Source organism: Dipodomys ordii, unplaced genomic scaffold (genome assembly GCF_000151885.1).
Source record: "Dipodomys ordii isolate 6190 unplaced genomic scaffold, Dord_2.0 Scaffold105, whole genome shotgun sequence".
NCBI lineage: Eukaryota > Metazoa > Chordata > Mammalia > Rodentia > Heteromyidae > Dipodomys > Dipodomys ordii.
The window spans coordinates 2696797-2707865 of record NW_012267321.1 but is presented as its reverse complement, the minus strand read 5'-3'; the positions used below and the strand labels follow the sequence as shown (position 1 = coordinate 2707865).

General features: G+C 45.5%; 1 pseudogene; it reads right to left on the bottom strand.

The window, feature by feature from the left end:
• Positions 1–5189: 5189 nt before the first annotated feature.
• Positions 5190–5432, bottom strand: LOC105994341 (annotated as a pseudogene).
• Between the last annotated feature and the right edge of the window lie 5637 nt (positions 5433–11069).

Sequence of the window (11069 nt, the reverse complement as noted above, 5' to 3'; positions counted from 1 at the left end):
TCGCACATTTCCACTTTCATATAATTTTGTGGGCCAGCACAATAGAGACAGATGAACACACACAGATATATAGCACACAAATGTGCAGGTGTGGACGTGTGTGCACACCTCTATCTCTCAGCAGATGACTTTTATCTAGGTGTGGAGATTGCTGAATTGCCAAGCAAAGTTCAGCAGAGATGCAAGCTTGGTGGTCCTCAGGGTAGGACCACTTTCTTCTTCTTTGTGCAAGTGAAGAGGAGGCTGCAGGGAGTGGAGTGTCCGCTCATGAGCAGGAAAGGGCTGACCGCTGGAAAATAGCCCAAAGCAAATGCCGCCATATGGTGCAGCACAGGGCTGGACTTGTAAATCACAGACAAGCAATTCTGACAGATGAAGGACACTGGACTCAAGAGAGGCTCTGGTGGAGACGCTGATCCTCTGAATGTGTCCCATACTCTGTTTGTGCCTTTATGAAGAGCATGGAGGTGCTGGCACAGAGCATGAGCCCCAGACATAGAACATCAGGCACCGAGAGCATGGACACGTACAGCACATTATCCGCTGGGCCCTGACACATGGAAGAACAGTATCCATAGGCCATTAAGCTCATCATGTTGTGGTGTGCTTTGGGTCCGGTCTTGAACATGAGAAAAACAATGCTCACCAGGAGGAAGACCCCCTAGCTGAGGTAGACAGTGGAGACAATGTGCTTTTGGGTTCTCCCCTTCAGCCCTGACCACCTGGAGTGCCCCTGGCTGATGTTGACAGCAAGGAAGAGGCTCAGGGAGCAAGTGCTACTGATTGACACCCCCCTGCACACTCGGTGAAGATAGAAGACCATTTAGCACTCCACATCACTGAAGAAATTTCTCCAGCCCCAAGCCACCATGGTTTGGCGAACACCCCTACACAGAAGAGTTAGGAATTTGGCCACAATTAAGTGCCTAAGAATCAAGTCTGTGGCTCTCATCCTGTTCCCCATGGAAAGGAATAGATATTGGGAGAGAAGAGACAAATCACCCACAAACCCAACCACAGTCTGAGCTAAGAAGATCACCCCAATAGACACATGGGCATCCAATTCTATTCATCCATTGGGAAGAGGAAGATAACATGTTCAGGGAAATGGTGAAGCTGGAGAAATGGCATTAAGGGAAGGTGAGTCAGGTTCTGAGATAAAAGAGGCTGCATTTCTCCTCCGTAGAATCAGATCTAAGATTCTAAACAAGCAAGGTCCTAGTGGCTCAAGACTGTATTCTTAGCCACTCAGTGCTGAGACCTTGGATTCTCAATTCAAAGCCAGCCCAGAGAAGGAAAGTCTCTGAGACTATTCTCCACTTAAGCACCAGCAAAGCAGACAAAGACCTGTGGCTCAAAGTGGTAGAGGCCTAACGTTGAGCAAAAAGGGCTCAAGGAATATGGGCAAGCCTCGAGTTCTAGCTCTCTGACTGACTAAAGAAAAAATTTGGACACATGCTTGACACATTCCCGGGGTCACATGCACTTATTCCTCAATATGCTGGCTGGGGAGTGGGTCCCAAATGTCCCCATTTCCTTAACATGGAGCCCACATTTCACAGAAGAAATACCAGGAAGATGAACCAGGTCTGTGATGGGCATGGTGCGGGTGAAGGAAGAGGTGGATGACAGAGACCAAGAGGGGCAATTTTAGGTTCAAATGCCATTCTAGAGTGCTGATGTGAACACATCATTCCCAGCCCCTGGACAATCAGGATTCCTCCTCACTTGTCATAAACCAGGACAGACACTGTGAGGAAGAGGAAGTGAGGAACCAACAGGGCTTGGGGTTGGAGGGCCTAGAACCCCAGTTCTTTTCACTGTCCTAGCCCATTCCTATCCTTCCCTGTTTTGTTACCATGCAACCGGATTCAATCCCAAATCCCTTTCCCTAAGGTGATCCCTTACCCAGAGTGTGGAACCTGGGGTCTCTCCTGCAGGCTGTGCCTCTCCAGTGGCAGTGAACACAAGTGCTTGCCTATTCTCTCAGGATGTGTGTGGCAGGGCGGGTCATTTCTGAGACACACATGGGAACTTCAGAGCGTCAAAGGCCTCCTTAGATAGAGGTCCAGGAGTGTGGCAGCTGAGGTCGTCTCCCGCAGGAGCGGTGATTTTCCCTTCACCTGGTGTGGCAAGCCAAGTTCTCAGTAAACTTTTTCTCCCCCCCCGCCCGTGTGACAATTATCAAGACACTTTTCACTTTCTCGTCGGTGCTTCTCCAGGGGGCAGGGGAGTGGTGCAGTCGCTTACCTCTCCTGGATCCCAGTAGGCCAGCAGGAGACACTGAGGCCCAACTTGGGATGACTGTCTGTAAACAACCTCAGCGGTGTGTAAGCCATGTGTCCCCCAAAGTTTCTTACCCAAAGTGCCCCTTCTCTTTTTTTTCCAGTTGTGAGACTTGAACTTAGGGCTTGGGCACTATTTCTGAGCTGCTTTTGCTCAAGGCTAGCACTCTACCATTGGCACCACAGAACCTCTTCTGGATTTTCTATGTAAGTGCTGCTGAGGAATTGAACCCAGAGCTTCTTGCATGCTAGGCAAGCACTCTACCACTGAGCCACCTTCCCAGCCCTCCTCATCTCAGTCTCCTTTTGTTTTATCATCATATATGCTGTTAGAAAATAAAAATGGAACCCTGTACTGATGCTATCTCAGGAGCCTGATATCAGAGAATCAAGGTTCAAAGCCAGCCTGGTGAAGAAAGCACATGAGATTCTTATCTCCACTCTCTGGTGGTAGAGTGCTAGTCTGGAATAAAAGAGCTCAGCAACAGCATCCAGGCACAGAGTTCAAACCACTGGACTGGCACAAAAGAAAGAAAGAAAGGAAATAGAATGAGAAATTTCTGTACAGGAATTTCTTTGGCAATAATGGACATTTTTTTCTAAAAATGTTTTCATCCCTAGAGAACCCATTTCGAGATTAGAGGTAAACATTTCATGCATATTCCTGAAAGCAGGGTGATCTCTTTTCGTGCCTGGTTGTTTCTGAGGAGGTAGCCTCGTTCTCTAATTCCCTACTCATTTTCATTATTAGCAGTGGTGATTGTGAAGCAGAAATTTGTCAGTGTGCTCAGGAGAGGATCAGCAGTGACTCCTCCCTCTGAGTATCTGGTATACCTCATTGCATGTGACTCCATTCCTCACCTGGGCTCTTCTGGTCTTGCTATCAATTCCTCTGCCCTGTTCTTGTCTGTTTCAAGAACATGCATTTTCCTTTCTGTGTCTGACTTCTTGCATTGTCCACAGCAATCTGTAGTTCTACAGATGTGTGAGCAAATGACAGTATTTCCTTCTTGTTCCTGGCCTAGTTGTGCTTTGTGATGGAAATAGGCTACATCTTTTTGTGTGTGTGTGAAGTATCTTTTAATTAAACAGCAATGCAGATATGCAACAAAATTTTAAATATTTGTAAAATTAGGTCACAAAACGGATGCAAAATGTTTGCAGTATGACTATTACATCCTCATGTAGTTAAACTCATTTATGAAATCTTATACTAAGACATAAGATTTTCTCATAATTAAAATAGTTCAAATCTAATAACCATAAGCTATATTAGTTGATCTCATTTCCTCATATAATATCTTAATATTACCTCTGATATTGATTCCTTTATGGAATCTATGAACTAAATTTTTAGAGATTGTTATGAGAATGACTAAAATTCTACCAACCAATTAGTTGAATTTACAGAGTGAGATAAAAATACTGAGCATACCAATTATTAAACATGTAAAATTTTCTCATTCATTATTCTAATACTAGTACACTCTTCAAGGAATTTGGTAACAGTTAATTGACTAGGTACAACAAATAAACCTTGCACCCAAACCCTAGAGCTGGAATAGCATAGCATGTGGTGTATGTAAGAGCAGTCAAACTTAACCCATTTTCATATATTTATATATATATATATATTTACACACACACATACATATATATATATTTACACACACACACACACACACACACACACACACACACATATATATATATATATATATATATATATATATATTCCCTGGAAGATCTGTCTGTGCCAGAGATAATATAAATCTGGAGTGAAAATATTTAGAGTTGGTTGCTACTTTTATCACATTTTTTTTACCTATTTCTATGTATTCCTCCCAGACTTTCTACTTCTAATCGATACATAACCAAAATTCTTTTTTTTAGTGGGGGGGTCCAGTCGTGGAGACTGAACTCTAGGCCTGGGTGCTGTCCCTCAGCTCCTCAGCTCAAGGCTAGCCCTCTACAACTTGAGCTATAGCACCACTTCTGACTTTTTTCTTTTTGCTTATGTGGTGCTGAGGAATCGAACCCAGGGCCTCATACATGCAAGGCAAGCACTCTACCACTGAGACACGTTCACAGCCTATAACCAAAATTCTTATCTTTTCAGATAGCAAGTGGTTTATTTGGTGCAGAAGCAAGTTGGTTTTTTGTTTTTAAACAGATCTCAATTTGATAATTTAGTTTCAACTTAAAAATCCTCTTTATAGCCCAAATCTGTTTTCAAATGATTAAAGAGAAACCATCAGTCCTATCTTATTATTAGAAAGTACAACTGACAAACTTTAGGCAAGGTTTTGGTTAACTTCAGGACTTACAGATGGGATTACTGTCAGGTGATTACTACTCAAAGTACTTTTACAAATGTGAAATAATCTTTACTTAGGAGAAGGTAAATGGGGAGGATGAGGCAGATGGAGGAGAGGCACACAATGGTGAACAGGTACATACATAAAGCTGTGCATTCAGTACATGATTTTGTTCACATTTTCACAACATGATTATTTCCTTGTATATCTTACTAAGTAAGCCTGTAGTAAAAGACTAAGCCTATATATCAAAACAAATTCAATAAAACATTCATTTTCAAGTTTTATAAATATATGCAATTCTAATTATAAAGTCTCCACAACACATCTGCACATTTTCTTAGACTAACATAATACGCAGACTCATGGAAGTCTCCTGTTAAGTAGTTACTTTTGCCTAGGTTTGAAATTATTTTCATAAACGTTCAATGAAGCCACAAACAAAGGTACTGTAACCTTTGGAATCTTCCCAAGTGTTAAAGGGGGGAGAGAGGGAGGGTGGAAGAAGGGATGGAGAGAAGGAAAGGGAGAAAGAGAGAGGGAGAGAGAAGCAGCAATTCCGTAATTGAGGAGGGAACTCACTCCCTTACTTTCTTTTGCTTTTTGCATCAGTTGTTTGGAAAACACTAGAAGCACACATGAGGTTTTCGATATATTGTCCAAAAACTTGGTCTTGTGATTTAACTTCAAGTTTTCTTCCTTAACTGCATCTAATCTTGCTGAGAAATCTGCAAGTGTGTGTTGGAGTTCCAACACATAATTAATGTCGTGCTTTTTCCTCCAGTTCCACCTGATTTTCAGCATCAACATCCATGTCCGCGTTCATCATCCTGGGCACTGAACTGTGCCTCAGACAGGAAAATCCTGATGAAAGGACCTCAGAGGCACCCGGAGGGGCGGGATCTCAAGACCATGCCTCCGGCCAGGGACACCAACACCTACTGACCAGGCTACATCTTCTTTATGCATTCATCCACAGTTGGGCCTGTGACTCCACTGTACTGAACCTGGCTGACTTTGCTCCACATGACCATGTTCAATTTCACACATTTCTCTGCAGATACCATGGAGCTTCTGGGTTGTTTCTTGGCTGTGGTGAATAGTGCCACAGTAGATATGGTGTTCAAGGACCTACATATTCTTGAGAATATGCTTACATATTTCATTTTCCATTGCTTTTTTTCTGTCGGTTTTGGGGCCTAAACTCTGGGCCAGGGTGATGTTCTTCAGCTCTTCAGCTCAAGGCTAATACCCTACAACTCGAGCCACAGCACTACTTGTCGCTTTTTCTGCTTAGGTGATGCTGAGGAATTGAACCCTTGTCATCATGCATGCAAGGCAATCAGTCTACCACTGAGCTACTTTCCCAGCCCCTCATTTTCTATTCTTTTTTTTATTGTCGGTAATGGAACTTGAACTCAGCCTGGACACTGTCCTTCAGCTCTTCAACTCAAGGCTATGGCTCTACCATTTGAGCCACTGTGCCACTTCCATCCTTTGCTGCTTATGTGGTGCTGAGGAATCCAACACAGGGCCTCCTGCATGCAAGGCAAACAGTCTAGCACCGAGCTACCTCCCCATCCCCTCTTTTGCTTTTTAAGACAGGGTCTCTACTGTGTAGTCCAAGATAGCCTTGAACCTAGTATCCTCTTGCCTCAGCCTCCTTAGTGCTGGAATTTCAGGTGCATGTCATTAAGCCCGGCTGCATTTTTTACCTAACTGTTCATTAGTTCCATTGTGATCCCAAAGAGATGCTTAAATGCCTTGATGAGAGGATCATCTCCAGGGAAGCTCTCAGTCACTCTTCCCCTTCCTGGGGTGTGGGGCCTATTCTTCACCTCAGTGCAGCTTCCTGGTTTGCCGTGCCCTGGGAGAGGAGGCCTCTGTGCTCACCAGGGTTAGCTAATCTCAGTAATGTCACTGCACTCAGCACATGTGACATCATTGTGCTCCGTGCACTGGAGCTAGGCAGTAGAAGCACAAAGAGGAGAATTTGCAGTCCACTGCAGTTGTTGCAATCGGAGCTTTGGGGTTAGGACCCTATCTACGCAGGCTGGCTTAGGAGGGTGTCCCTTGCTCCCATCCTGGTTTCTTTAGGGAAGTGAGGGTCTCGCTGCTGCTTCTCCCTCCATGTGAACACACTTCAAGTATTTGATACACCTGTTCTCTTGGTCTGCTGGGAAAAATAGCCTCACCGAGGGGCTTACATTCACAGCTTCTATGGGGATCCCCTCTGCACTCCTGTCCTCACTTCAGGGCCAGTTATGGTTCTTGATTTTCTTGGGCTTATGGATGTATCTTCAGCCTCCCCCTGCCTCTATCCCCAGGCTGTGCCCATTGTGTACTGTTTTTTCTCCAGCTGGGGTGCTTAAGAAGACACTGTGGTTGGCTCTAGGACTCATTATCAATTCAGCATGAACTCATCATGGGATGTTGAAACACTCACCCACAGACACTACTTTCCTGTTCACCAGCACTGGCTAGGGACTGGGAAATAGCTTACAGCCCATGTGTAAAGACAAACAAAATTCCCTGATTTTTTCCACATTTACACCACAGTCAACAGAAAAGCTTTGGCCCTGAAAAGCATGATCATTTCTCCACAGTAGCAAGGAAGCATTTTCTTTTTTTTTTCTTTCTTGTTTTTTTTTATCTGAGACTAGAACTTCAACTGGGTATCTGATGCTTTTGCTCATTGGCTGGTGCTCTATCACCAGAGCCATACAGCAGTGTAGTGTCGCTGTTCTGTAGGTGGTGCTCTGAGCCCTGGGTGCTGCGCTTTCTCTGGTGAGTCCTAGGAAGAATCCCCTAGATCACCCGTGCCTCAGCCTGGCCTGCCTAGCCCTGAGACCTGAGTCTGTGGCTGGGCTTGGCACTGTTTTCGGGTGGGAGCAGGGCAAAAGGGCCGGTGGTTGTGGGCAGGCTGGTGGAGGGACAGCCTGCAAAGTCTCTAGGAGGCAGTAGCTGAACCGAGTCTGAACAGATAGAAAAGGATTTTTGGCAGAGAACAGTGCTGAGAGTGTAAGCTGTACCTGAGCAGGAAATCTGCATGCCACTGTGTTGCACAGGATGGGACTCAGTCTCCCCTCCCTGAGGGGTGTAGACTGGCCCTGTCACACAGTGCTCCCCACCCACCCACAGCTCCTACCTTTTTCTCTGTGCTGGCCATATGGGAAAACTCTGGGTACTGACAGCTAGCTTGTGCATCTTGGGGCTGGGATCCCAGGGTGCAGGGGCCCCAGGAAACTGGAAGTGGCACTAAGCTCCAAGTGGTCAAGCACTAGCCATGAGAAAAAGAGCTCAGGGACAGCATCCAGGCTCTGAGTTCAAGGCCCACTACTGATTTTCCACTGCTTCCCTCCCCCGCAAAAAAGTCATTATAACAAGGATCCATCTGCTTTAAAGGTTTCTCCACCAAGGCACTATCAGCTGTAAAAAGTGAGTAGTTAGGGAATTTAATGAAGTAGAAACAATGGGAAGGTAGATACAGTCTGGTAGGGACATGACTAGGCAAGGTGTGTACAGTGTGCAATAGTGGCTACCATCATGCCTGGACTCAGGTGTGACCCAGGAACAGAAGTCAGATAGTGCCTGTGCTAGGCATCAGTCAATGGTTACTCACAGATCTAACTGGGCAAAAGGGCTTCCGCCCAAAACTTCCCCAGGACAGGACTTTCTTGGCCCTTCAGGATTCCGCTGTTTTGATCCCAATGGCCGGGCTTCTCCAGGCTGGTCCTTTTGCGAGAATGGTAACCACAGTGTGGCATTCTCTACCAGCAGGCAGTGCACAAGGGGTGGGGCCTGGAGCCCCCAAGCTAAGCATGTATGGTGGGGGGGGGGAAACTGACATCCCAGCCGGTTCATGAGCTGAGTTGCACCTTTGTGTCACAACCCATATTTCTTGGAAGGCTTTGTTAGGAGCTTCAAGTCATCCCCACGAGTGAGAGGTGAGCGTGTCTCAACCCTTCTTCATATTGACCATAGTTACGAGATGCTGCTGTGAATTAAGCCAAGTCAGGAGCTGGTTGTAAGCTCTTGCCGGCAGGTGTGCAGCGGCGGAACAGGAGTCGGGGGGGTCCAGCCACAGTGTGGCAAGGACACAGGGGACAGGAAAGGGATTCCTACAAGATGGTGGCACAGAACTGTGGGTGCTCAGGAGAAAAGGAGGAGACAGAGATGGAGAAAGACCTCCTAAATGTGGGAACACTCCAGATGTAACGAGTCCAGACAGGGCTGCATGTCAGCATGATGATGGGTGTCTGTGCTTCCAGTGTACTGCAGGGGTGTGTGGGGTGCAGAGCCTAACCTTGATCGAGCTGAGGGACAGCACCTACGCCCAGAGTTCAAGCCCAAAGGCTGACCAAAAAATAAAAGAAGAAAAGTGCGTGGAGCATTGCTGAGCCCTTGGGTCCTGTCCCTGAGCTTTTGTGCTCAGGGTTGGTGACTGTCCCCGGGACATCAGTGCTACTTCTGGCTTGTTGTCACCCTGCAATTCACTCCTGAGAACAAAAGGGTGGAGGTGGAGAGCCCTGGACAGGAGGCCCCTCCTCACGTTCACCACAGCAGTCCTGACCTGCACCCCAGAGACTGTGGTAAAGTGACCTCATAACAAGGGACATGAGGAGCACTGCAGGAAATGTCACAATAGCCAAGCAAGGGACTTTCTCAAGGAGCCTTTGGGTATTTAAAACAACTTTATATCAAAAAAAGGTGCTTTTCAAAAGTTCACTTAATGTCCTTGTTGAATTAGCAGGGAGTCTAGAGATATGTTACATAGACTGCCAAGGAAAAGAAAGAGTTGTGAAAATAAATTATGTGAAAGAAATAAGCACAGACAAGACTAACGGAGTAACTGTCAGGAAAGAGCCTGGATGTTTGTGGTCAGAGGTACACCAGCAGGACTCCCTTTTTTCCTTCCTTCCTTCCTTGCTTCCTTGCTTCCTTGCTTCCTTCCTTCCTTCCTTCCTTCCTTCCTTCCTTCCTTCCTTCTTTACTGCCTTGCCCTCTCTCTTCTCTGTCTGTCTCTGTCTGAGTGTCTGTGTCCCTCATTCTCTCTTTCCTTCTTTGTGCCAGGCCTGGAGCTTAAAATCTGGGCCTCCATTCTGTCCCTGGGAAGACTTTGCTCAAGGCTAATGCTCTACCACTTCAGCCACAGCACCACCTCCATGTTTGTTTGTTTGTTTTTAGTGGTTTATTGGAGATGAGAGTCTCAGAGGGTTTTCTGCCTAGACTGGCTTTGAAATGTGATCCTTAGATCTCGCCTCCTCATGAACTCAGAACACAGGCATCAACCACCACACCCACCTGCTATTTTCTTTTCTTTATTATTTTTATTGTGAGAATACCCTACAGAGGAGTTAGAATTATATGGGCAAGATAACAAGTACGTTTCTTATCAAGCATTGTTGTTTCCTCTTTCTTTCCCCTCCCCATCCCTTCCCATACTCCCGCCCTCCCCAAACCCGATTCCCCCCCACACCAAAGTTGTAAAGTTCATTTTTCAACATAATGACTCATATGTCTAATTGTTGCAATGGGTCCACCTGTATCCCTAGTTAAAAGATTTGTTTTTTCCCTTCCCCTCCACAAATTATACCAACATCAAATACAGTGAAAGCATGGGTTATACCGTGGGTGAGGGACATACAAAGTAATATAGAAATCATCTTATAAATATGTTAGAAACAATTGCCAGCTGATATTTTCTTTCTAACTACTTTCTTCTCCAGAACAGAAGGGGCTTTAAGAATTATTTGCTTCATTGCATAGGGAACTATTAAAGAAAGAAAGAAAAAAATCAAAAGACTCAAAATGGAATTAGGAAAACATGTTAAGTGAGTTTAACCAGTTTATCTTGAATATGACACCACTACCAATTAATGGGGCAGATTCTCTGGAGGAAGTTGACATGACATAATAAGCATTATTCAAAATCTCACATTTCCACATTCATATAATTTTGTGGGCCAGCACAATAGAGACAGATGAACACACTCACAGATATATAGGACACAAATGCACAGGTGTGGACATGTGTGCACTCCTCTATCTCTCAGCAGATGACTTTTATATGGTGTGGAGATTGTTGAATGACCAAGCAAAGTTCAGCAGAGATGCAAGCTTGGTGGTCCTCAGGGTAGGACCACTTTCTTCTTCTTTGTGCAGGTGAAGAGGAGGCTGCAGGGAGTGGAGTGTCCACTCATGAGCAGGAAAGGACTGAGGGATGGGAAACAGCCCATAACAAACACCGTCATATGGTGCAGTACAGGGCTGGGGTTGTAAATCACAGACAAGCAAATCTGACAGATGCAGGACATTGTATAAAAGGAGATAAAGGCACTCACCAGGAGGAGGATGATTATGGTAGCTCTGGACTCGAGAGAGGCTCTGGTGGAGACGCTGATCTTCTGGATGTGTCGCATTCTCTGCTTGTGTCTGTACAGGACTAATAGCATGGAGCTGCTGG